We start from the raw sequence: 26,536 nt of genomic DNA on the forward strand, positions 1-26,536 counted from the left end.
CAGACTATGGATCGCCTCCACCAGCACCACCAAGGGCACCACTACTCACTCCTCCTTCACCCGGTCCCAGTGGGATTCGGCTCGCTCTTCCGAGGGAGTATGATGGGACGGCTGCGGGATGTCAGGGGTTCCTACTCCAGCTGGAGCTCTACCTGGCAACCGTCCACCCGGCTCCTTTCGGGCTGTGGGAGCGTGTCCACCCTCGTCTCCCGTCTCTCAGGGAAAGCCCTGGAGTGGGCCAATGCCGTATGGGGGGAAGGAGAAGCGGTGTTGGACCAATTCCAGGATTTCACCCGCTGCTTCCGGGCAGTTTTCGGCGGGTGAATGTCTCGTCCACCTTAGGCAGGGGACGAGGAGCGCACAGGAGGTCGCTTTGGAATTTCGGACCCTGGCCGCCGGCGCGGGATCGAACGACAGGGCCCTGATCGATCACTACCATTGTAGTTTGCACGAGGACGTCCATCGAGAGTTGGGCTGCAGGGACACCACTCTCACCTTTGACCAACTGGTGGACCTGTCCATCCGGTTGGATAACCTGCTGGCTACCCGCGGACGTCCAGATCAGGGTCTGTCGATTCCATCCCCCAGGACCACTGCTCCTACGCCCATGGAGCTGGGAGGTGCTGCACTTAGTGCGACCGGAGGAGGGGCCGGTCCATGCACCATCTGTGGCCGCAGAGGGCACACTGCCGGTCGGTGCTGGGGAGGTTTTTCTGTGAGTCGAGGCAGCAGGCAGGGCACTCTCGTGTCACCCCAGGTGAGTCGGCACCAGGCTCACCTAGAGCTCTCTGTTGCACACATCTTTTTGTATATTAATTTTCATGAGTTTTCCCCTCATTCCCAGCATAAGGTGCTCGTTGATTCAGGTGCAGCTGGGAACTTTATTGACAGATCATTTGCCCATAGTTTAGGTATCCCTATTGTTCCAGTGGATATGACCTTCCCAGTTCACGCCCTAGATAGTCGACCATTAGGGTCAAGGCTAATTAGGGAGGCCACCGCTCCACTGGGCATGGTGACGCAGGAGGGTCACAAGGAGAGAATCAGTCTCTTCCTTATTGATTCTCCTGCATTTCCCGTGGTGCTGGGCCTACCTTGGTTGGCCTGTCATGACCCCACTATTTCGTGGCAACAGAGGGCTCTCACAGGGTGGTCACAAAAGTGCTCGGGGAGGTGTTTAGGGGTTTCTGTTGGTGCGACTACGGTGGAAAGTCCAGACCAGGTCTCCACCGTGCGCATCCCCTCTGAATATGCCGATTTGGCTCTCGCCTTCTGTAAGAAGAGGGCAACTCAATTACCACCCCATCGACGGGGAGATTGTGCGATAAATCTCCTGGTAGATGCAGCACTTCCCAGGAGTCACGTGTAACCACTGTCACAGGAGGAGACGGTGGCTATGGAAACATATGTCTCCGAATCCCTGGGGCAGGGGTACATTCAGCCCTCTACTTCACCTGCCTCCTCGAGTTTCTTTTTCGTGAAGAAGAAGGATGGAGGTCTGTGCCCGTGTATTGACTATCGAGGTATCAACCAGATCACTGTTAGGTACAGATACCCGCTACCTCTCATAGCCAGTGCGATTGAGTCAATGCACGGGACACGCTTCTTCACCAAATTGGATCTCAGGAGCGCTTACAACCTGGTGTGTATCCGGGAGGGAGACGAGTGGAAGACGGCTTTCAGTACCACCTCAGGGCACTATGAGTACCTCGTCATGCCGTACGGGTTGATGAATGCTCCATCAGTCTTCCAGGCCTTTGTAGACAAGATTTTCAGGGACCTGCACGGGCAGGGTGTAGTGGTGTATATTGATAACATCCTGATATACTCCGCTACATGCGCCGAGCATGTGTCCTTGGTGCGCAGGGTGCTTGGTTGACTGTTGGAGCATGACCTGTAGGTCAAGGCTGAGAAATGTCTGTTCTTCCAACAGTCCGTCTCCTTCCTAGGGTACCGCATTTCCACTTCAGGGGTGGAGATGGAGAGTGACCGCATTTCAGCCATAGGTAATTGGTCGACTCCCACCACGGTAAAGGAAGTGCAGCGGTTTCTAGGGTTTGCCAACTACTACTGGAGGTTTATCTGAGGCTTTGGTCAGGTAGCAGCTCCCATTACTTCACTGCTGAAGGGGGGACCGGTGCGTTTGCAGTGGTCGGCTGAGGCGGACAGGGCTTTTGGTCAGCTGAGGGCTCTGTTTACTTCGGTTCCCGTGCTGGCTCATCCGGATCCCTCTTTGGCGTTCATAGTGGAGGTGGACGCGTCCGAGGCTGGGATAGGAGCCATGCTCTCTCAGCGCTCGGGTACACCACCAAAGCTCCACCCCTGTGCCTTCTTTTCGAAGAAGCTCAGCCCAGCAGAGCGAAACTATGACGTGAGAGACCGGGAGCTGTTGGATGTCGTCAAGGCCTTGAAGGCATGGAGACATTGGCTTGAGGGGGCTAAACACCCTTTTCTCATCTGGACTGACCACCGCAATCTGGAGTACATCTGAGCAGCGAAGAGACTGAACCCTCGCCAGGCAAGGTGGGCCATGTTTTTTACCCATTTTGTTTTCACCCTATCCTACAGACCAGATTCCCAGAACGCGAAGGCAGACGCACTGTCCCGGATGTATGACACAGAAGAGCGGCCCATGGATCACACCCCCATACTCCCGGCCTCTTGCCTGGTGGCACCGGTAGTGTGGGAGCTGGACGCGGACATCGTGCGGGCGTTACGTACAGAGCCTACTCCCCTCCAATGTCCAGCTGGGTGTCTGTACGTTCCGTCTGCTGTCTGCGACCGTTTGATCTATTGGCCCCACACGTCACCCTCCTCTGGTCATCCGGGCATCGGTCGGACAGTGCGCTGTCTTAGTGGGAAGTACTGGTGGTCCACTTTGGCTAAGGACGTGGGGGTTTATGTTTCCTCCTGCTCGGTGTGCGCCCAGTGCAAGGCCCCTAGGCACTTGCCCAGAGGGAAGTTACAACCCTTACCCGTTCCACAACGGCCGTGGTCGCACCTGTCAGTGGATTTCCTACAACCCTACAGACTGCGGAGGCCCTGTTTACACACGTCTTCTGGCACTACGGGGTGCCTGAGGACATAGTATCTGATCGAGATCCCCAATTCACGTCAAGGGTCTGGAGGGCGTTCATGGAACGTCTGGGGGTCTCACTCAGCCTTACCTCGGGTTTTCACCCCGAGAGTAACAGGCAGGTGGAGAGAGTGAACCAGGATGTGGGTAGGTTTCTGTGGTCTTATTGCCAGGACCGGCCGGGGGAGTGGGCGGCCTTCATGCCCTGGGCAGAGATGGCCCAGAACTCGCTCCGCCACTCCTCCACTAACCTCTCCCCCTTCCAGTGTGTACTGGGGTACCAGCCAGTTCTGGCTCCTTGGCATCAGAGCCAGATCGAGGCTCCTGCGGTGGACGACTGGTTTAGGCGCGCTGAGGAGACATGGGACGCCGTTCATGTGCACCTTCAGTGGGCCGTGAGGTGCCAAAAAAACAGCACAGATCGCCACCGCAGTGAGGCCCCGGTGTTCGCACCGGGGGACCGGGTCTGGCTCTCGACCCGAAACCTGCCCCTTCGCCTGCCCTGCCGGAAGCTGGGCCCGAGGTTTGTGGGGTCATTCAAAGTCCTGAGGAGACTGAACGAGGTTTGTTACAGGTTACAGCTTCCCCCGATTACCGTATTAACCCCTCGTTCCATGTGTCTCTTCTCAGGCCGGTGGTGGCTGGTCCACTCCAGGAGTCTGAGGTGCGGGAGGTTCCTCTGCCCCCTCTGGACATCGAGGGGGCCCCGGCATATGCAGTTCGATCCATACTGGATTCGAGGCGTCGGGCGAGGGGCCTTCAGTACCTCGTGGAGTAGGAGGAGTACGGTCCAGAGGAGAGATGCTGGGTGCCGGTGGAGGACGTGTTAGACCTGTCGATGCTGCGGGAGTTCCACCATCTCCATCTGGATCGCCCTGCGCCTCGCCCTCCGGGTCGTCGCCGAGGCCGGTGTCGGCACGCTGCTGGAGCTGCGTGTCAAGGGGGGGTACTGTCCTTCTCCTTGTTTGGGCGGCGTTCGGCGGTCGACGTCACTGGTCTTCTAGCCATCGCCGATCCACCTTTCATTTTCCATTTGTTTTGTCTTTGTTTTCTACATTCCTGGTTTCATTCCCCAATTACATGTTCATGTATTTGACCCTCTGTTTCCCCCATGTTTTTGTCCGTGATTGTTTCTATGTTCATTCGGTACGTTATGGCTGGTTTTCGACAGGTGCTGTTTTTGACAGGTGCTGTTTTCACCCGTGCGTAATTGATTACCGTTTATTGTTGGTCAAGTGTATTGTTTCCTTGTGCCTTTATTTTGAGTAAAGTACGTTGCTCACTCATTTTGCTCTCCTGCACCTGACTTCATGCACCAGCTACACCCACCTTCTGACACACTGTCAGAACTAGAAGCACAAGCATTTCGCTACACTCGCAATAACATCTGCTAACCATGTGTATGTGACCAATAAAATTGTATTTTATTTGATACAGATTACCATTAACTTCTGTTGTAGACCCTAGACTATAACACTCAATATTTCAATAGGATACCTGATAATGAACAATATTCCAAGTTTAGGAGTCAGAACCCAGAGCCTAAGATCACCATACGCAATGCCAAGTGTCGGCTGAAGTGGTGTAAAGCTCGGGGCCATTGACTCTGTGGCAGTGGAAATGTGTTCTCTGGAGTGATGTATCACGCTTCATCTCCTGGCAGTCCGATAGACGAATCTGGGTTTGGCGGATGCCAGGAGAAGGCTATCTGCCCGAATGCGTAGTGTCAATGGTAAAATTGGGTGGAGGAGGAATAATGGTCTGGGGCTGTTTTTTCTTGGTTTGGGCTGGGACCCTTAGTTCCAGCTAAGAGAAATCTTAACGCTACAGCATACAATTACATTCTAAATGATTCTGTACTTCCAACTTTCCAACCCCATCCAACACCTTTGGGATGAATTGGAACACCGACTACAAGCCAGGCTTAATCGCCCAACATCAGTGCCTGACCTCACTTATGCTCTTGTGGCTGAATGGAAGCAAATCTCCGCAACAATGTTCCAATATCTAATGGAAGGTCTTCCCAGAACAGTGAATGCTATTATTGCAGCAAAAAAGGGGGGGGGGCAGCTCTATATTAATGCCCATGATTTTGGAAATGGATGTTCGATGAGCAGGTTTCCACATACTTTTGGTCATGTAGTGTAGAGCGGCTACACTGCTATCAGACTTGCTTTCAATACATTTGATCGGGTCGTGCACAAAGCTTCATGCTCTCAGATTATAGGACATTTTTACCTGTTCTTTGGATCATAAACATTATAGCAAATGTATTTAGACATTCAAAGTCCATAGGTTATGTCAGTGATATGGATAACTTTACGCATCTTTCCCTCTTTTACGCACGAGGCAGCTTGAGGTGTCCGAACAGTTTCTATACTACAGGATCATTCTCCACTACTAGTTAGTTGTTTTCAGTTCATTAACACGCACAGGAAGAATATTGCAATACTGTACTTTCCACTGATTCAATTGAACTGCAAACTTGTCATGTGCATAACCAGCCTGTAAGGTGGTTCAAACTCTTCCCCTGTTCCCTATCGGTTGCTAGCCTGTAAGCCCTCATACATATCTGTAAATATTAACACATTTCTGTTAAATTGCGATATCCCTCTCTATCAGCTCCCAGTCCCACCATGGCTATCCACTATCTGGCTACCAAATGTGTGGACAAATGTGTGGACATCCACCATCCCCCCATTCACCACAAACAATACAGTGAGCATACAAAACATTTCGGACACCTGCTCTTTCCATGCCAGACTGGCCAAGTGAATCCAGGTAAAAGCTATAATCTCTTATTGATGTCACTTGTTAAATCCACTTCAATCAGTATAGATGAAGGGGAGGAGTCAGGTTAAAGAAGGATTGTTAAGCCTTGAGACAATTGAGACATGGATTGTGTATGCGTGCCATTCAGGGGGTAAATGGGCAAGACAACATGCCAGGAGCACCGGGTTTTGTCAAGAACTGCTACCCTGCTAAGTTGTTCATGCTCAACAGCCAACTTGAAACAACTGTGGGAAGCATTAGAGTCAACATGGGCCAGCATCCCTGTAGAACGCTTTTGACACCATGGTAGAGACCATGGCCCAATGAATTGAGGCTATTCTGAGGGCAAAAAGGGGGGGTGCAACTCAATATTAGGAAGGTGTTCCTAATGTTTGGTATACTCAGTATATATCTCAATGGTTAGCATTTTGTATGAGACAGTAAGTGGTGTGTACATGTTCTTTCAGATGATTAAATGAGAATATTTTGTCTCTCCTGTGTACACTCTTCTTCAAGCTGAGACTGCAAGGAATCACCTCTGCCTACTGGGAGCAGATTGGGCTAATTGTCTTTGGCTTTTCTATCCTCCTTATATTTCACCTGAGTGAGAGGTAGTATTCATCAATTCGGTTTTTATTTTGGCATTAGTTGATCTGTTTCATTTTGACAGAGATAGTATTTGACTCTCAAAAGTTCATGGGATGAATCCATTCCACAACATCTGGTCATTAGACTTGGGGACAGAGCAGTATTCTTCAGACAATAACTGCATCTATATGTCTACGATACAAACCCACTATTACATTATAATTAGAACTATAATGTTGGGAGCATTGTCATGAGAATTTTCAATCCCAATGACAATAACTAACAATCAATAAGCTTTGACTAATCCCCAGGGTTTGTAAGACACTGGGTTAGTAATAATTAGGCAAAGACTCAGCTTATGCAAAAGGCCCGTACAGTTTATTCAGAGAACGTTCTGAAGTCCATAATACACAGACATTCATTTTATAACTTGCTTCTTTCTTACGCACATACACACAAACAGTAGGTGGGATGTATCCCTCCCCAGAGTTCTCACCACTGTTAATTACTACCCAGCGCTGTCCGTTCCATTCCCCCGAGATTAGAGGAACCTTGAGAGGTACTCCCTGTCCTATCATAAGGTTCTCAGAGTTTCTAGCCAGGTCGAGCCAAACACAGTCTTCATTGTTCTCGGTATTCTCTTAGGCACACACATACACACATACATTTATCTTCCTCACGGGTCTCTACTAAACCTTATGGGACTTACATTTAGTACTTAATTATTCATTATACATGCTACATAAACTACTAGTTACTAATTAGTTACGTTTCAGGGTGGGATTCTTTAATCATTACCTTTAAACATATAATTTCCTTATCAAGCATTTTCCTCATTATCCTTGTATTATAAAAAATGGCATTGTATTCTCCTTAACCTAAACCACAGATGGCCTTCATCATTGTGGCTAGTATTTCCTTGTGCCTGTACTTCCTCTTTCTGTGTGTCATGGTTTACCAGGTATTCTAGAACATCAGTGGGAAAATAGGCCAACTGCTGGCCAGGACAGAAAACAGAAGACTAAGCTATAAGGTGAGTAAAAGGCAATAATTCTTCAATTTGTTTTAAAGTGGCACAGTGCCACTCCATTACCTTGAGTTTGTCTCAACGCTAACAAGTATAGGATCAGTTTACCCTACTCTCAATCCTAAACATAACCATGATGAAGGTGAATGACAATCTGTGGTAAGGGCAAACTTCTACCTTTTCTGTCGTTGGGCACAGACAGTGCTTCCCCATACCCTTCAGTTAGTCTTAACACTAACATGTCTGTCCTGGTGTTATCGGGGCATTATTTTCACGTTCAAGTTCCTGGTGTTGGTTACTCTGGCGTGTGCAGCCGTGACTGTCATCTTCTTTATCGTCAGTCAGGTGAGAGCAACAATAATATCCTGGAGTGATGGGTCACATGGGTCAATGTGTTCTGTTTTAAGAGTAGAATAACCCTCCCTCTTGTGTAATTCAGATACATTATTTCCTGTTTTGGGGGACAATAAATTCCTATTTTATTGTTTTACATTCTATTGCATTCTACTCTATTCCATTCCACCAGGGTATTGAAGTCTACTGGTGCTTGGGTGACTACTCTTTCTGCTTGGGTGACTACTCTTTCTGCTTGGGTGACTACTCTATCCAGATGCACAGTCACAGTGCCTTTCTCACAGGAACCTACGGCATGTGGAACTTTGTGTTGTCCATCCTGTTTCTCTACTCACCCTCCCACAAGACTCACACTGACAAGACAGATAACACCGGATCAACAGGTTAACACCTTCTTCAGACTCTAACTATTTGAATATGTTGGTGAGAGGACAGCATTTAACAATACATAATAAATAATATAAAATAAAGAAAATATTGACTCCCCTACGGACTCGGGAGAGGTGAAAGTCAAGAGCCATGCGTCCTCCGAAATACGACGCTGCCAAGCCGGACTCCTCGCTTAACCTGGAAGCCAGCCATACCAATGTGTCGGAGGACACACTGAAGTCAGCTTGCAGGTGCCCGGCCCGCCACAAGGAGTCGCTAGAGCGTGATGGGACAAGGAAATTCCGACCAAACCCTTCCCTAACCCGGACGACGCTGGGCCAATTGTGCGCCGCCTCATGGGTCTCCCGGTCACGGCCGGCTGTGACACAGCCTTGGATCGAACCTGGGTCTATAGTGATGCCTCAAGCACTGCTATGCAGTGCCTTAGACCGCTGCGAAACTTGGAAGCCCTCATGGTATATTTATTATAGGCTATTTGTCATGTCCATGTATTTCAGTTTTGTATTGACTGTTAAAGTATGTGTGTTTCAATAAACATAGACTTAATCAGTATTTTATTAGATGACCTACATTTCATTCAAACATAGCATATCTTAAAATGTATTTAACCTTTATTTTGACAGGGAGTCAAGGTCTCTTTCACAGATGAGCCCTGTATACACATCAATACACATTAACACATATCAATATACTCTACATGTATCAATTTACAATGCATTCAGAAAGCATTCAGACCCCTTGACTTTTTCCACATTTTGTTACGTTACAGTCTTATTCTAAAATTGATTAAATTAATTTTTCCCTCATCAATCTACACACAATACCTCATAATGATGAAGTGAAAACATGTTTTTAGACATTTTTGCAAATGTATAAAAAATTTAAAATAGAAATACCTGATTTACATAAGTATTCAGCCCTTTGCTATGAGACTCGAAATTGAGCTCAAGTGCATCCTGTTTCTATTGATCATCCTTGAGATGTTTCTACAACTTGATTGGAGTCCACATGTGGTAAATTCAATTGATTGGACATGATTTGGAAAGGCACACATCTGTCTATATAAGGTCCCACAGTTGACAGTGCATGTCTGAGCAAAAACCAAGCCATGAGGTTGAAGGAATTGTCCACAGAGCTCTGAAACAGGATTGTGTCGTGACACATATCTGGGGAAGGGTACCAAAACACTTCTGTAGCATTGAAGGTCCCCAAGAACACAATGGCCTCCATCATTCTTAAATGGAAGAAATTTGGAACCACTAAGACTTCCTAGAGCTGGCCACCTGGCCAAACTGAGCAATTGGGGGAGAAGAGCCTTGATCATGGAGGTGACTAAGAACCTGATGGTCACTCTGACAGAGCTCGAAGGTTCCTCTGTGGAGGTAAGAGAACCTTCCAGAAGGACAACCATCTCTGCAGCACTCCACTAATCAGGCCTTTATGTTAGAGTGGCCAGACGGAAGCCACTCCTCAGTAAAAGGCACATGACAGCCCGCTTGGAGTTTGCCAAAAGGCACTTAAAGAGCACTCAGACCATGGGAAACAAGATGCTCTGGTCTGATGAAACCAAGATTGAACTCTTTGGCCTGAATGCCAAGCGTCATGTCTGGAGGAAACCTGGCACCATCCCTACGGTGCTGCATGGTGGTGGCAGCATCATGCTATGGGGATGTTTTTCAGCGGCAGAGACTGAGAGACTAATCAGGATCGAGGGAAAGATGAATGGAGCAAAGTACAGAGAGATCCTTGATGAAAACCTGCTCCAGAGCGCTCGGAACCTCAGGACCCTAAGCACACAGCCAAGACAACGCAGGAGTGACTTCGGGACAAGTCTCTGAATTACATTGAGTGGCCCAGACAGAGCACGGACATGAACCGGATCGAACATCTTTGGAAAGACCTGAAAATAGCCTGACAGAGCTTGAGATGATCTGCAGAGAAGAATGGGAGAAACTTCTCAAATACAGCTGTGCCAAGCTTGTAGCGTCATACCCAAGAAGACTCAAGGCTTTAATCACTGCCAAAAGTGCTTCCACAAAGTACTGAGTAAAGGGTCTGAATACTTATGTAAATGTGATATATATGTATTTTTTAAAACAATTCTAAAAACCTGTTTTTGCTTTGTCATAATGCGATATTGTGTGTAAATTCATGAGGGGAATTGTTTTTTAAATACATTTTTGAATTTGGCTGTAACATAACAAATTGTGGAAAAAGTCAAGGGGTCTGAATACTTTTCCGAATACACACATCAATATTCACATCGATAGGCCTAATACAGTTGCTATGAGATTGAGGAACAGTCAGGGAGGCAGGCTCACAGGAAGAGGGCGCCCTGTATATAAAGAAGGAGACGTGGAGATAAATTGCACAATTCCAGTCCTCCCTCCAACCAGCGTTCCCACCATTCCATGTATTCAGACAGACCAGAGAGAAAAAAGGTCGTTCCTCCTTTCTGTCTGTCACTCAGCCGTGCAGCTCAACGGAGTCGTGGTTGGCTAAAAGTCGACGGAGTCGGTCATAACAGTAGGTTTATGTTAATATCAAAATATATTAATTACTTTATACCCAAGAAAAGCACCACGACTCGATATCAGCGGACTTCAAGATACTTTATCGACTCCAAGAGGCAATGAAAACAGGTTTTTCGAAAATTGTGCAGCCCTAGAACTCTTAAGATTTTGCGCTTGGAACAGAGGCCAGCCATAAATCAGGTGAGTGCAGAGATATCGGGGTTAGATTAATGAGAACATAAAATACATCATTCTAATTCTATAGGCGTTAAGAGCACATGGAACTAAACTTCTACAGATTATAGTTGGTATGGATGTGTAGGATTAGGATACCTGCGTGTTTGTTACACGTCGGGTTTCTCTCCTGCCTGTGAGATGCCGTTGTCTTGCCATATGGTCAGTTTCTTATCCCATGTGGGTTTAAGCAAATGTGTAGCATCGCTGTTTTACCCCAGCACCAGCATAGTATATGTTCTTGTAATATATACATGTTTTTGTAATTGCATAGTAATGGAGCTTTTGCTGTTGGGTAGAACAACTTGATGTTATCATTTTTGCTGTCTTCTACAGAGGAACTCAGACCCACACTTGTCTTGGGTTGAATAAAACACCAATAATAATCTTTAATAATAAATCGATTTTTGGCCCATCTCTACCTTATGTTTGTGTGTGGTGCCTTGATTGTTAGTACACACTGCAGATATCAGCCTTTTTTGAATGAAATGTGATGAGTCTGAACTTGTGACCCTTGATGTGTAGTTGCAGAGACAGTGCAAGGATAAATTGACAAATCTGGAACTTGCTCTGTGTTCAATGTCATAAGATTTTTTTTCCATCTCTGCTTAATGGTAAATCTAGATCTTTTTTTCCTCTCTGCTAAATGGTAAATCTAGATCTTTTTTTCCTCTCTGCTAAATGGTAAATCTAGATCTTTTTTTTCCTCTCTGCTAAATGGTAAATCTAGACATTTTTTTCCTCTCTTCTAAATGGTAAATCTAGATATTTTTTTCCTCTCTGCTAAATGGTAAATCTAGATATTTGTTTTCCTCTCTGCTAAATGGTAAATCTAGATATTTTTTTCCTCTCTGCTAAATGGTAAATCTAGATCTTTTTTTCATCTCTGGTAAATGGTAAATCTAGATATTTTTTTCTTCTCTGGTAAATGGTAAATCTAGATCTTTTTTTCATCTCTGGTAAATGGTAAATCTAGATATTTTTTTCATCTCTGGTAAATGGTAAATCTAGATATTTTTTTCATCTCTGGTAAATGGTAAATCTAGATATTTTTTTCATCTCTGGTAAATAGTAAATCTAGATCTTTTTTTCATCTCTGGTAAATGGTAAATCTAGATATTTTTTCCTCTCTGCTAAATGGTAAATCTAGATTTAAAAAAAATCTCTGGTAAATGATAAATCTAGATCTTTTTTTCATCTCTGGTAAATGGTAAATGTAGATCTTCATCTTCTCGGGAAGTGATCATAACCTCTTAGAAAAAAAGGTGCTATATCTAGAACCTTAAAGGGTTCTTTGGCTCTCTCCATAGGAGAACCCTTTGAAGAACCCATTTTGATTCCAGGTAGAACCCTTTTTGGTTCCAGGTAGAATTCTTTTGGGTTCCATGTAGAACCCTTTCCATAGAGGGTTCTACGTGGAACAAAAAATGATTCTACCTGTAACTAAAAAGGATTATCCTATGGAGACAGCCGAAGAGCTGTTTCACCAGTCTGTTCTGGTTGAGCCTGTAAGGTACTGTGGCCAGTTCAGACACCTGCCCTGTCATGTCCAAGACTTTATAAGATGACCTGTAATGGAATTAACGAGAATAGCACATCTTCTTTAACTGTTGCCTAGTGTTGCCAAAGTTGACTTGAAAGCAGTAACCTTGGTTCAGAATGATGTCTGTCTGAAAGGCCTGATGAAGATTCACCGTTATTAGTGTGTCAGTGTTCTTTGCCCACTAGACTTATAGTACATGTGCCAGAAATGAATATCTTCTTTCACCTTCAAAAGGTCTGAGCCTATTCATGCCATGCAAGCTTTTTGAATGTAGAAATGTAATGTAATTGTATTAGAAACCACTGCTGTAGATCATTTAAGGTGAATCAAAAGGTCTGGCGAGAACTGGAGTAACCACCTGAGGCTTTGTGTCCCAAATGGCACCCTATTATGTAATGCACTAATTTTGAACAGAGCCTTAATGCACTAGCCTATATAGGGAATAGGGATCTATTTGGGATGCAGTTTTTGAATCAGTTTGAAGTTCCTGTGATTCTGACAGGTTCTAGTTCCCCCTGCCTTAATCTGGTTTGATGATTCAGTTAACATGGCATGGATTAACAGAGATTCAACTACACATAAGAGATAACAAGGGGATGATTGTGCTAACTGTTCTTTTCCTAATTCTCTGCCCCCATGCCCCTCTCCCACTCTTCTACTCGTCAACGCCAGTTACACTGGCAAGCCACAGCTATTGGTTTAATATGAGGAGGAACGTCCTTTGTTTGGTTTTGTCTGTCAACCAACCCTTGTTAGAGCCTATCAGAGTCATGAACTTTGTGTGTGTGTGCAGTGGTGGAGAAATTACCCAATTGTCATACTTGAGGAAAAGTAAAGATATCTAAATAGAAAATGACTCAAGTAAAAGTGAAAGTCACCCAGTAAAATACTACTTGAGTAAAAGTCTAAAAGTATTTGGTTTTAAATATACTTAAGTATCAAAAGTATATTTACTCAGTAAAATATACTGAAGTATCAAAAGTAAAAGTATAAATCATTTAAAATTCCTTATATTAAGCAAACCAGACTGCACAATTTTCTTGTTTAAAAAATGTACGGATAACCAGGGGCACTTTCCAACACTTAGACATAATAAAAAAATGAAGCCTTCATGTTTAGTGAATCCGCCAGATCAGAGGCAGTAGAGATGACCAGGGGTGTTCTCTTGATAAGTGCGTGAATTGGAACATTTTCCTGCAAAGCATTCAAAATGTAATGAGTACTTTTGGGTGTCAGGAAAAATGTATGGAGAAAAACATACATTGTTTTCTTTAGGAATGCAGGGAAGTAAAAGTAAAAGTTGTCAAAAATATAAATAGTAAAGTACAGATACGCCCAAAAACGACTTAAGTAGTACTTTAATGTATTTTTACTTAAGTACTTTACACCACTGTGTATGTGTGTATCAAAGTGATGAAGTTATTCTGACACTGTGACTGAAGGCAGCACTCTGTTCAACACCAAAAGGCTGATCATGCAGAATGTTAGAATGATACATTTTTGAGTGGTTTCTACTTAACCAGCCTCATCATAGACAGGCTCCTCACAGGTTATTGTATTTTAAAGCATGGTCTACAGTGATGCCTTTGCACTAGGCTACTCCAGCTCCTATGCCAAACTGCATCCCATAGGGCAAAACTGTCTGAAATATTCATAAACTGGTTGTAATGATGTTATTTCAAACATCATTGCCCTCTGGAATTGGGTTGTGTTGTAAAGACTGTATATATCTGCATGCAAGTTGAGGAAAGCCTATAGGTTTGTCTGTATTCCTGTATGGGTGGCCCCAGTTGAGCATTTTAATCGCAGCCAGTCCCAGCAGTGCATCCAGATTTCAGTGGTCTTTTTGTTGTGTCTCAACAACCCAGTCAGACTCCACTGTGTCATTAGTTTGTTTGTGAACTCAACTGTTCCTTTGGCTGTGTTGTTTTTACTCTCAGTCTCTGAAAGAGTTTTTAGTTCCTCAAGCAGTCAGATAAGAGATAATGCCGTTGTGGGGTCTACAGTGGTTAGAAAGGTCAGTGTATGGAACACCCAGCCAGACATACTGAACACTGACTATAGTAATAACACTACATTCTAAAGCTTATTTGAACTATTGTCCATGTAGGTCTACCTGTTGATGGGTTTTAGGGATTATTGTCGATCCAACTTGAGGAAAGGTTTAGTGATTTATGATTAAACCTGCTGAATCACAGAGGAATGACAAACAGCCTGTCATAGCAGAAAACAACCAAAACAGGGTTAAAAGGGACAATCTCACCTTTTCCCCCTGGGGCTCCGAAAGCGTAGCTCTTTTATCCGGAATGGGGTGGAATGATGACGTCATAGGTAGCGTTGCCTGGACAACTGAGCAGCGTAGATGGAATTAAAAGCCTCCATGCCACTCCTCATCTGTATCATTGGGTTAGCAGGGCGTCTCCCATTCATTCACACCAACAGATACACACGCACGCACGCACGCACACACACACACACACACACACACACACAACACACACAAGAACAAAACGCACAACATTTACACACGTGTGTATGTCGTGTGTGTTGTTTGTGTGCGTATTGTGTATGTCGTGTGTGTTGTTTGTGTGTGTGTGTGTGTGTGTGTGTGTGTGTGTGTGTGTGTGTGTGTGTGTGTGTGTGTGTGTGTGTGTGTGTGTGTGTGTGTGTGTGTGTGTGTGTGTGGAACGAACAGCTGACTGAAGACAGGACAGCCGGGTGTTTGTGTGGTTGAGTCCGTATCTGCGATAACATTGACTCTTAACAACGTGATGGAACTTTGTTGCCCCTTGCTGGAACAAGCAAAGTGTTGTAGCAAAGGATGAAAATGGCCTTAGAAACTCTAACCATGGAAATTTGACTGATAAACTCATGCGTACACTCGCAATGTCTGCCTGGTATTGTGATGCAATATTGGCCATGGTAATGTAGAATGTTCATTCAATTGATGTTAACTGATGTGGCTCATGCAATGGAGTCTATTTTTTGCAACGTCAGATGAGTTAAATGAACAAATCACAGCACATATTGATGTGTACACTTCCTGATTTTACTTCCTGCTTCGCTCCTTTGGGTACACTTACAATGGCCACCAGTCCACCCATTATGCCATAATGTTTTTGCTATTTGACCGGTTATTACGGAGACCCCGGTCATTTGGCTGACCAATTTCCATCATCCAAAATTCCATTACTGTTACAGCCCTACTGTAACGTCGACGCAGGGAGTCAGGGAACAGGTGCAGTTAGTGAGTTTAATATTAACGAACATAGAACGATACACAACAGGAGAAACGTCTGACAAGAAAACATAACCAATACTGTTTGATGATAAAAGAGTGCTATATAAAGGGTAAGTAATCAGGGAGTAGTGAAGTTCAGGTGTGACTGATGATGAGTCGCAGGTGTGGGTAAAGATGGGTTGCCAGGACCGGTGGTTAGTAGAACGGCGATGTCGAGCGCCGGGGAGCGGGAGTAGACATGACACCTACGTTGGGCTCCCTAGTAGAACACAGGTGAAAATTGCTTTCTGTTCCCATGAATGATTGGTATTTAAAGAGACTAGTCCACTTGGAGTGGTGTGTGTGTGTGACTGTGTGTGGGGTGATGGAAGGAAGTTATTTTTGGAAGCCGACATCAGTGTGACGTTGGGGGCCAATCTGGTGCTGTTGTTGGAGTGCCATTCTGTTGTGTCTGAGTCAATGAATGAGCTTTATTATAATTCCAAGCCCTGCCGCTCTGTATGCCCAAACCTGTTCAACCCTATAGTGGCAGGTCATACTGCATCATAATAACAGTACATGTTCACAGATTCACCCTTTAAAGGCACACCCACTACCATTTCTTGATCTTGTGATTAATGTACAGAATGAATTATACACACAATCGTGTCTAAAAACAAACAAATGCCAATCAGGGCGTCTGTTCTTCTTCTTCATCTCTGACTTTGCACTTGTAAATATCACCCCCCGTTCTCCAAAACTAAAACAGACAAGAGTTAGGGCCTCACTGTTGACTGGACGCAAAGGAGTGTGTGTTGTTTGTTTGTTTGTTTGTGTGTGTGTGTGTGTGTGTGTGTGTGTGTGTGTGTGTGTGTGTGTGTGTGTGTGTGTGTGTGTGTGTGTGTGTGTGTGTGTGTGTGTGTGTGTGTGTGTGTTTGTGTGTTTGTGTGTTTGTGTGTGTTGTGTGCAGTGCCTTCTGTAAGTACATGGAGTAGCCAGCCAAATAGAAAAAGTTGCCAGCCAGGGAGTTCCTGTCTGGGAGGGGGCATGCCCCCCACAATATTTGTTTTGCAGAACAAGCTCTATTTTGGTGGCCTCTGGTACAGTCTAATGCCTTGATTCCAGCTGAAATACACAGCTACATTATTGAATACTTTAATGACTTTACCTCCCAGATTGGTCAAATGAGTTGTGGTATAGAAAGACATGACTTTACAATTAAAATTACTGAAAATGTATCAATTCAGTGTGCTGTTAGTTGTTTTGGATATCATTTAGGCCTAGGCCTATATGATCAGGACTATGTTCTAAGTAAGATAGCCTTTTTTAACAATAACTTATCTTAATTAAAGTCATATTTACAGTTGTACTGCAACATATATGAATTGCCACAATGATGTTTGTTTTTCAAATTATATGTTTTCTTGGCTCTGCTGCTGTTGACACCTTTGAATCCTAGGAAAATACAAAACAAGATCTTTGGTTTACTTGTCCTGATGCAATTCCATGGACATATAACTATGTTGTATGATTTATGAATAGGAGATTAACTTTATTCAGTCAGTTCGACACCTTTTATAAACTAGTCAACACTTCCTGTTCGGTCATCAGTCAAAGAACAGTAAATAGCCTATTTATTTGATCTTTATTTAACTAGGCAAGTCAGTTAAGAACAAATTCTTATTTTCAATGATAGCCTAGGAACAATGGGTTAACCTCTCTAGGGTCGGCGGGACGAAATCGTCCCACCTACTCAACAGCCAGTTGAATCCCGTGGCGCGTTATTCAAATACCTTAGAAATGCTATAACTTCAATTTCTCAAACATATGACTATTTTACACCATTTTAAAGACAAGACTCTCGTTAATCTAACCACACTGTCCGATTTCAAAAAGGCTTTACAACGAAAGCAAAACATTAGATTATGTCAGCAGAGTACCCAGCCAGAAATAATCAGACATCCATTTTTCAAGCTAGCATATAATGTCACATAAACCCAAACCACAGCTAAATGCAGCACTAACCTTTGATGATCTTCATCAGATGACAACCCTAGGACATTATGTTATACAATACATGCATGTTTTGTTCAATCAAGTTCATATTTATATCAAAAACCAGCTTTTTACATTAGCATGTGACGTTCAGAACTAGCATACTTCCGGTGAATTTACTAAATTACTCACGATAAACGTTCACAAAAAAACATAACAATTATTTTAAGAATTATAGATACAGAACTCCTCTATGCACTCGCTATGTCCGATTTTAAAATAGCTTTTCGGTGAAAGCACATTTTGCAATATTCTCAGTAGATAGCCCGGCATCACAGGGCTAGCTATTTAGACACCCACCAAGTTTAGCACTCACCAAAATCAGATTTACTATAAGAACATTTTTATTACCTTTGCTGTCTTCGTCAGAATGCACTCCCAGGACTTCTACTTCAATAACAAATGTTGGTTTGGTTCAAAATAATCCATAGTTATGTTCAAATATCCTCTGTTTTGTTTGTGCGTTCAAGACACTATCCGAATGGTAAAGAAGGGTGACGCGCACGACGCATTTCGTGACAAAAAAATTCGAAATATTCCATTACCGTACTTCGAAGCATGTCAACCGCTGTTTAAAATCAATTTTTATGCCATTTTTCTCGTAAAAAAGCGATAATATTCCGACCGGGAATCAGTGTTTAGGTTTAAAGACGAAAGAAAATAAAAACATGGGGTCGACTCGTGCACGCGCCTCAGCCCATTGTCCTCTGATAGAGCACTTGCCAAAAGCGCTAATGTTTTTCAGCCAGTGGCTGGAATTACATCATTCAGCTTTTTCCCGCCTTCTGAGAGCCTATGGGAGCCGTAGGAAGTGTCACGTTACAGCAAAGATCCTCAGTCTTCAATAAACAGAGTCAAGAAGCTCAAGGAATGGTCAGAGAGGGCACTTCCTGTACAGAATCTTCTCAGGTTTTTGCCTGCCATATGAGTTCTGTTATACTCACAGACACCATTCAAATAGTTTTAGAAACTTTAGGGTGTTTTCTATCCAAAGCCAATAATTATATGCATATTCTAGTTTCTGGGCAGTAGTAATAACCAGATTAAATCGGGTACGTTTTTTATCCGGCCGTGTAAATACTGCCCCCTACCCCCAACAGGTTAACTACCTTGTTCAGGGGCAGAATGACAGATTTGTACCTTGTCATCTCGGGGATTCAAACTTGCAACCTTCCGGTTACTTGTCCAACTGTCGCAATGTCCACAGGTGACGCCTCTCCCCGTTCGGGCGGCGCTCGGCGGTCGTCGTCGCCGGCCTACTAGCTGCCACCGATTTCCTTTTCTGTTTTGTTTGGTAATATCTGGTTAGGATAGCACCTGTTTTGTGTTTAGTAATTAGTGGGGTATTTAGTCTGTCTGTTTTGTGTTTGGGGTTGTGCGGGATTCTTTCGTGTCTGTTATCGTAGGTTGGGGGGATTTATTTTCTGGTCCTTTTATATTTAGCGTTTTGGCTTTAGGGTTGCTGGGCTGCGTCCCGTTATATTCCCAAGACTGTATTAGTCTTCCTTTGTTGGAATATTTTTTCCCTTGCCTTGTAGGGTTGATATTTTTGACTTGTTTTTCTTCATTAAAGTAACTACGTGTTTCACGTACCTAAGTCTCCTGCGCCTAAATTTGATTGCAGCCAACCAGAGTGCACAAAAATAACACAGGTACCGAGAGGTGGGACAGACAGCAGGCTGACAAACCAGCTCTGTCCCTGTCACCGGTCGCTTTGTGACTGACAGGTGTCTGTTCTATCATTAGACCACTAGAAGATGGATATCGTTCATGCTAGCGGTAGAAAGCTATACAGACTTTTCTGACTAACGAATTGAAACTTTAAAATTGAATAGAAGCCTAGTTAATTAATGAAGTGGAAAAGGTACCCGGCTAACAATAAGTCTGTTATCTGCTATTTGGCCGACGGCCGGTGCTTATGGAAAACACTGTGTGTGTGTTCGTGTGCTATGTGTTCATCTGTGGTCTGCAGACTGCAGTGGTGGAGCTGCTGAAGCAGAACAGTCCAGTTCTGCAGCCTCTGCACCTCCTTGTTGGATGTCCTTGTGTCACCCCCCTGTAGAGGTAGACATACATCCTGGTCCCTTCTAAGTGAAGGTCAATCCTGGTCCTTCAGGACTATCTAGGGTGTGTTTTGAATGCAGGGTCACGGGTGTGTTGTAAATGCAGACTAATGGCTGAACTATAGTACTGTACTGTAGCTGACAGTGCTCAACATTAGCTAGGTCACCTCCAGACAATACGATGTCAGACAGAGAGCCTTGTTGTGTACCACAGACGGTGTGGGAGCTGCTGTCACACAGTTGTGATGGGGTATTTATAGACTCCTGCTGTGTCTGTGCTTTTGAGTGTGTGCTTGCGCTAGCTCTCCCGCCTCTTCTCTATCGTCATCCGGGACCCAGCCTCCTGCCGACCAATGTATTGGGCAGACACATAGCCACAGTTATATTATATACATTCAGTCTGGTTCCTACGTGCGTCTCTAATAAAGAACACCATCATTTACTCTTTAATTAACTCCTACTACTCCTTGCCCTATTCACTTCGTCCCATGAGTCATTAGTGCTTACCTGTAGGGGCCTTGACTGACTGACTTGTAGTGAGTGCATACATTCCCCATGGGAATTGAACCTACGACACTGGTGTTGCTAGCACCATGCTCTTACCACCTGAGCCACACAGGAAGAGGTTGCCCCAAGCACCCCAATCCTTTTTAGTCTAGGACTAGGCTTAAATGGTGTCCGGGAAACCAGCTCTTAGATATCTCAAGCTAACCTTGGAGGGGCCACACCCATGCACTAGTTCTCACCTGAGAGCAGAGCAGGCTTTGGTGACATTGGAGCTGGTCGGTGGGAAAGATGAAGCTCTGGATAAACAGTATTATGCAAGCCACTTACTCTTAATAACACATCTCTAGGCCAAATGCTACTCACCCTCAGGCTGTATCTCAAATGGTACCCTATTTCCTACACAGTGCACTATGTAGAGCCTTCTGGGTCCTGGTCAAAAGTTATGCACTATAGGGAATAGGGGCCATTTGGGATGCAGACAGTCACAACAAGAGTAGACAGACAGCTTGTTGCATGTTTATTACAAGTCTGTTACTGGTCAGAGCAGAGAATCCAGTGGCCACTGGCCAGTGCCCTGGTGATGCTGCTGTTTACGTGGATACGTGGTGGTGGCCACAATAGCTGAGCTAAGGGTGCGTCCTAAATGGCACCTTATTTCCTGTATATTACACTACTTTTATTACACTATAAAGGGAAAGGGTGCTATTTTGGATGCACCCTAAAGCCTGGAGAAGCCATAGCAAAGGGAAGTAACAGGTTGCTTAGCAACTGCCAGACACACTGGGTAATAAAACATCTTACAATCTTACAATAAAAGACATACATCGATTGAGTCTAAGAACTACAGTAGATAATAATGAATAATAATTGTTCATGTTCTACCTCAATGACCTCGTACCCCTGCACATCAACTTGGTACTGGTACCCCTTGTATAAAGCCAAGTTATCGTTACTCATTGTGCATCTATTATTAATTTATTACGTGTTTTACTTTTCTATTATTTCTCTATTTTCTTTCTCTCTGCATTGTTGGAAAGGGCCCGTAAGCATTTCACTGTTAGTCTACACCTGTTGTTCCTAGGTTACCATGGTTGGATTGTATTGGGTTGGCATAATGCATGTTGTTACTGGTCATTTCTATGTAAAAGGACCCATAAGCACAAAAATGTTACATTTATAGGAGCATATAACATTTGGTGTCAAATGAAAGCTAAGAGTCTATATTTTTGGGAAATGAAGGCATACATACATACATTTTTCAACCATTTTCCATTCTAAAAATGGAATAAGCTACGGCTTTGATTTCTGGTCACACAGATGGAAAAGGGGTCTTAAAAAACATCTACTAGAAAAAGTCTTAAAAGGTATTAGAAATACATCATACATAAAAACCCAATCATGTTGAAGTAAAGGCAACTAATATCAACATTTATATTTGGTTTTGCAGAAATGATTTGCCTTCTGTAAGTTAAATAAACATTGCCTAGTGTCTTGTCATTCTGTTACCAAAAACCCATATATGTTTAAGATATTTTCTCATTTCTCTCCCTCATGAGGGATGATTATGAAAGTTCACAGAAGTAACAAGTAAAGCTAGACCTACCAATGAGTTATAGTGTTTTTACTGATAACAATTGTGTTTATGAATTATTAAGTGATTAAAACGCATCACTTTGTTACAAAATTGGAAACAGAGTGACCGAAAAATCACTAACAGAATGACTGCAGTTGAATTGGCCACAATGGGAAATCATAGTAGTCACGACCACAGTTGCAGTAGAGCACAGTACAACACAATTCAGTACAGTAGATGTCTATGATTGGTACAGATATGCTTACCCTGGCGAGATGTTTTGATAACCGTGTAAATCTCTCTAGGACAAGGTGACTTTTAGCAATATATTTGCCTGTATTTACCCCCAAAAATGAAACGCTAATTAGCTGCTAATGTGGCTATTATAAGGAGCTACAAATTCCATAATGATCTGGATGAGATTGCTGAATCGAGGCAAAGGTATGAATCTCTGGATTAACTATCTAATGTTAGCTAAATATAGTAATTAATAAATTGGTAAAATGGCTTTTTAAATAGACAAATTCTTTGACCTGTCTTGTGCAGGTTTTAAATTGACACAATACCTGTTAGCAAAGGTGTCAGCTAGAGATGACGAGCAGGAGCTTGCAGGGATTTGTAGTCTTCCATGATGTCTACTTTGATGCTAATTAACATTTTTGAATCAGAGTAAATAGAGCTGAAATATATTGATAAATGTAACCTTGTCCGAGAGAGATTTGCATGGTTATCAAAACATCACGCCAGGGTAAGCCTACACAAAACACAGCCCTTATTTGAAGTGTTTTTAAAATTCCCTATGGGAAAAATGAATGGTGGAAAAATGATTGGAAGCATTTCCCTGTTTGACCGCTAGGTTTTATGGGTATTATGACACCTCCACTGTGGGGCTCTATTGCCATATGGGAACCTAAATATTTTTGAATTACTGGTAGATAATGTGACCTTTGAATATTCAGAAAGAACAACGCCATGACTGCATCCCAAATGGCACCCTATTATTCCCTTTATAATTCATTACTTTTTTCCCCTTTCAAGTTGATACAAGAAATGAAAATGTAAACTTTGTCATTATCATGAAGAGTTTATTTTAGTTTCAAGCCTTCTAGAGACACCAAAAGTGGGGCCTATCATCATGTTTGAATCACTGAAGTAAAATAACAGTGTAGTATTTGAACGTTGCTAGCCATTACACTTTATGACCTGTTATTTTGTTTAAACGTTTCATCTGGAGTGGCGCTATCTCTGGTCTCCATGACGAGTTTCCTGCCCGCTTCCTAGTGATCCAGAAACCCACAAATGGCCCCAGCCCTTTAGAGAAGTAGCTTGGTGGCATTTTACACACAAACACGCACGCATGTGCTCAAAGTCTCCTCTGACTTTAACTGTAACTTTCTAAACCATTCCAGTAGGGACTAGGCTACTCTTGTCTTGTTCTCCTATGTTTTGGGACTTTCCTACCCAGTGACCCATAAAACAAAACAATGCCTCTCATACTGAATATTTGCTTTGCTATGTCTGTTGCTCCGTTGCTGTAGCCCGCTCCAACTAACTGACCTATCTTTGACCCATTAAACAAAATACCTCCCTGATGCTGAATTCTTGATTTGCTCTGTCTGTTACGGTTTACTCAAAATGTTGGTAGATGTTTTCCCGAAACAAATTGCTCCATTTATGGCCATTAAGTCTTGGACATTTAAGCCATTTCAGCTCAGACGGACCCAAAGTGCTAAACACTGAATGACCGCAGGCTTACTGCACCCACACTAAGAAAAAAAGCTTCTATCCAGAACCTAAAAGGGTTCTTCAGTTGTCCCCATAGGAGAAAAAAGGGGAACCCTTTTTGGTTCCAGGTCAAACTATTTTGGGTTCCATATAAAACTCTTTCCACAGAGGGTTCTACCTGGAACCAAAAAGTGTTCCCCTATTGGGACAGCCAAATAACTCTTTTGGAACCGTTTTTTCTAAGAGTGCACTAAACCTATGGGAGATCAATGAGGACCAAAAATTGTCCTATGCACCCAATAACACCCAATAACTGTTCTGATTGTTTTATGGGTTTAACTTATAGATCTTAGATGGTCCAGTTGGCCACCAGACTCTCCCCAGCTCCTCTTGTCATCATTGACAGTTCAAAAAGTGAGTGACATTGTTTCATTTGCTCAGTATGTAGAGTGCCATATATGTCCTCCACTGTAACAAGATCCTCCTGGCTATAGATAAGAGGAAAGTGTTGTGTTGATTCAGAGAGCATACACACACAGCTCTACAGAGAAATCTGGGATCCGCTGTGAAACAGACGTTGGTCTGACTGGTTTCATTGGAATGTGTTGAAGAATGATAGACTCTGAATGACTGGCAATGGTGGCAAGTTGAAGCTGAGGCTGACTCCACCCGAAATTGTGTGGTCACCAGTCATTGTTTACTGTACTTCAAACAGGATGAGACAGCCTATGCTACTCTCTTGGCTCTGATGATGATGTGGGTCATCATCACAAGTTACACAGGATATGAATGTCATTTCTTTCTTTCCCCTCAGATTTCCTCATCTGTGAAGGACCAGAAGAACATAAAGAAAACTGTCCCAGGAAACTCCTCACAGCAAGGTCCGTCTCCTCTCCCTATCCAGGAAGACACACCTTTCCTCCTCTACCACCAGGTCAAATCAAATCAAATTTGATCTGTCACATACACATGGTTAACAGATGTTACTATGAGTTCAGAAAAATGCTTATGCTTCTAGATCAGACAGTGCAGCAGTATCTAACAGCTAATATCTAACAATTCCGCAACAAAACCTAATACACACAATCTAGTCAAGGAATGAGAGGAGAATAAATAAGTATAAAAACAAATGGATGAGCAGTGACAGGGCGGCTAAGATGCAATAGATAGTAAAGAATACATTTCCACTGCATTTCAGCCCTGCCATAAAAGGACCAGCTGACATTATGTCAGTGATTCTCTCGTTAACATAGGTGTGAGTGTTGACGAGGACAAGGCTGGAGATCACTCTGTCATGCTGATTGAGTTCGAATAACAGACTGGAAGCTTCAAAAGGTGGGTGGTGCTTGGAATCATTGTTCTTCCTCTGTCAACCATGGTTACCTGCAAGGAAACACGTGCCGTCATCATTGCTTTGCACAAAAAGGCAAGGATATTGCTGCCAGTAAGATTGCACCTAAATCAATAATTTATTGGATCATCAAGAACTTCAAGGAGAGCGGTTCAATTGTTGTGAAGAAGGCTTCAGGGCGCCCAAGAAAGTCCAGCAAGCGCCAGGACCGTCTCCTAAAGTTGATTCAGCTGCGGGATCGGGGCACCACCAGTACAGAGTTTGCTCAGGAATGGCAGCAGGCAGGTGTGAGTGCATCTGCATGCACAGTGAGGCGAAGACTTTTGGAGGATGGCCTGGTGTCAAGAAGGGCAGCAAAGAAGCCACTTCTCTCCAGGAAAAATATCAGGGACAGACTGATATTCTGCAAAAGGTACAGGGATTGGACTGCTGAGGACTGGGGTAAAGTCATTTTCTCTGATGAATCCCCTTTCCGATTGTTTGGGGCATTCGGAAAAAAGCTTGTCCGGAGAAGACAAGGTGAGCGCTACCATCAGTCCTGTGTCATGCCAACAGTAAAGCATCCTGAGACCATTCATATGTGGGGTTGCTTCTCAGCCAAGGGAGTGGGCTCACTCACAATTTTGCCTAAGAACACAGCCATGAATAATTTATATTGCGATTGGCAACTTTCACAAATTAGGTGCATTACCGCCACTGACCTCGTTCGTCTTTCAGTCACCCACGTGGGTATAACCAATGAGGAGATGGCACGTGGGTACCTGCTTCGATAAACCAATGAGGAGATGAGAGGCAGGACTTGCAGTGCGATCTGTGTCAGAAATAGAACTGACTTCTATTTTAGCCCTGGGCAGACGCTCGTTGGCGCGCGCGAGCAGTGTGGGTGCAATAATTTAATAATATAGATTTCTACATTTATTTTGCAACTATCGTGCAGTGTAGTCAGCCTGTAAGGCACCTCTGAGGTGGCACTTCCCTCTACTGGTGAAAAACAGAATTACTGTATGGCTGTCACCATAGCTGTGCTGCAACTTGTTATCCACATGGTGGCAGTATTTGGCTGTAGTTGAACTTCAATGTTGTGGTTCCAGTGCATAGCCCCACACTGGACAGCAAGCAACACCTGACAAACAAAGAAATGCATTCATTACAGCATATTTTTCAGTGCATTTGAAGCCTTTTACTTAATTTCTGTATTTTTGTATATCTCTTTACCATCTTGAAATGCTCAACAGTGTGAATAAAAGCATAGTAAGTACTAAGTCATCTGGATTTCTACACTCACATAAAAAACCTTGACCGCAGTGGTCTAAATCAGGATCAGACAGAGTGTTTCTTGGTAGTCTTAAACAAATCTTCTTTGAAACGAAAGTATACACCTCACACACATGGTTATGGGCTTAAAGAAAGAAGACACCTGTACCATGTCAGTTATAGACTTGAAATGTACTACATTTTGAGTTTGCATCCCAATGTTACACTTCATATACACCATGGAAGACTGAAATATAACAAAACTGTTTGACATAGAAACACCGGATTTTC

The 26,536-nt window shown here is 43.7% G+C and overlaps 1 protein-coding gene across 4 annotated transcripts in view; it reads left to right on the top strand.

The window, feature by feature from the left end:
• Positions 1 to 10,594: 10,594 nt before the first annotated feature.
• LOC106560325 (guanine nucleotide-binding protein G(I)/G(S)/G(O) subunit gamma-12) overlaps positions 10,595 to 26,536 on the top strand; it is a 58,395-nt gene continuing 42,453 nt past the window's right edge. Inside the window, exons 1-2 of one of the 4 annotated variants that reach the window (XM_045687718.1) lie at positions 10,595 to 10,921; positions 24,455 to 24,574. The gene's annotated coding sequence lies outside the window, so the exon portion shown is untranslated. Of the gene's footprint in view, positions 10,922 to 24,036; positions 24,055 to 24,454; positions 24,575 to 26,536 lie in introns of those variants that run through there. The other 3 variants (XM_014123125.2, XM_014123129.2, XM_045687719.1) reach the window with 3 other exon arrangements.

Source organism: Salmo salar, chromosome ssa10 (assembly GCF_905237065.1).
Source record: "Salmo salar chromosome ssa10, Ssal_v3.1, whole genome shotgun sequence".
NCBI lineage: Eukaryota > Metazoa > Chordata > Actinopteri > Salmoniformes > Salmonidae > Salmo > Salmo salar.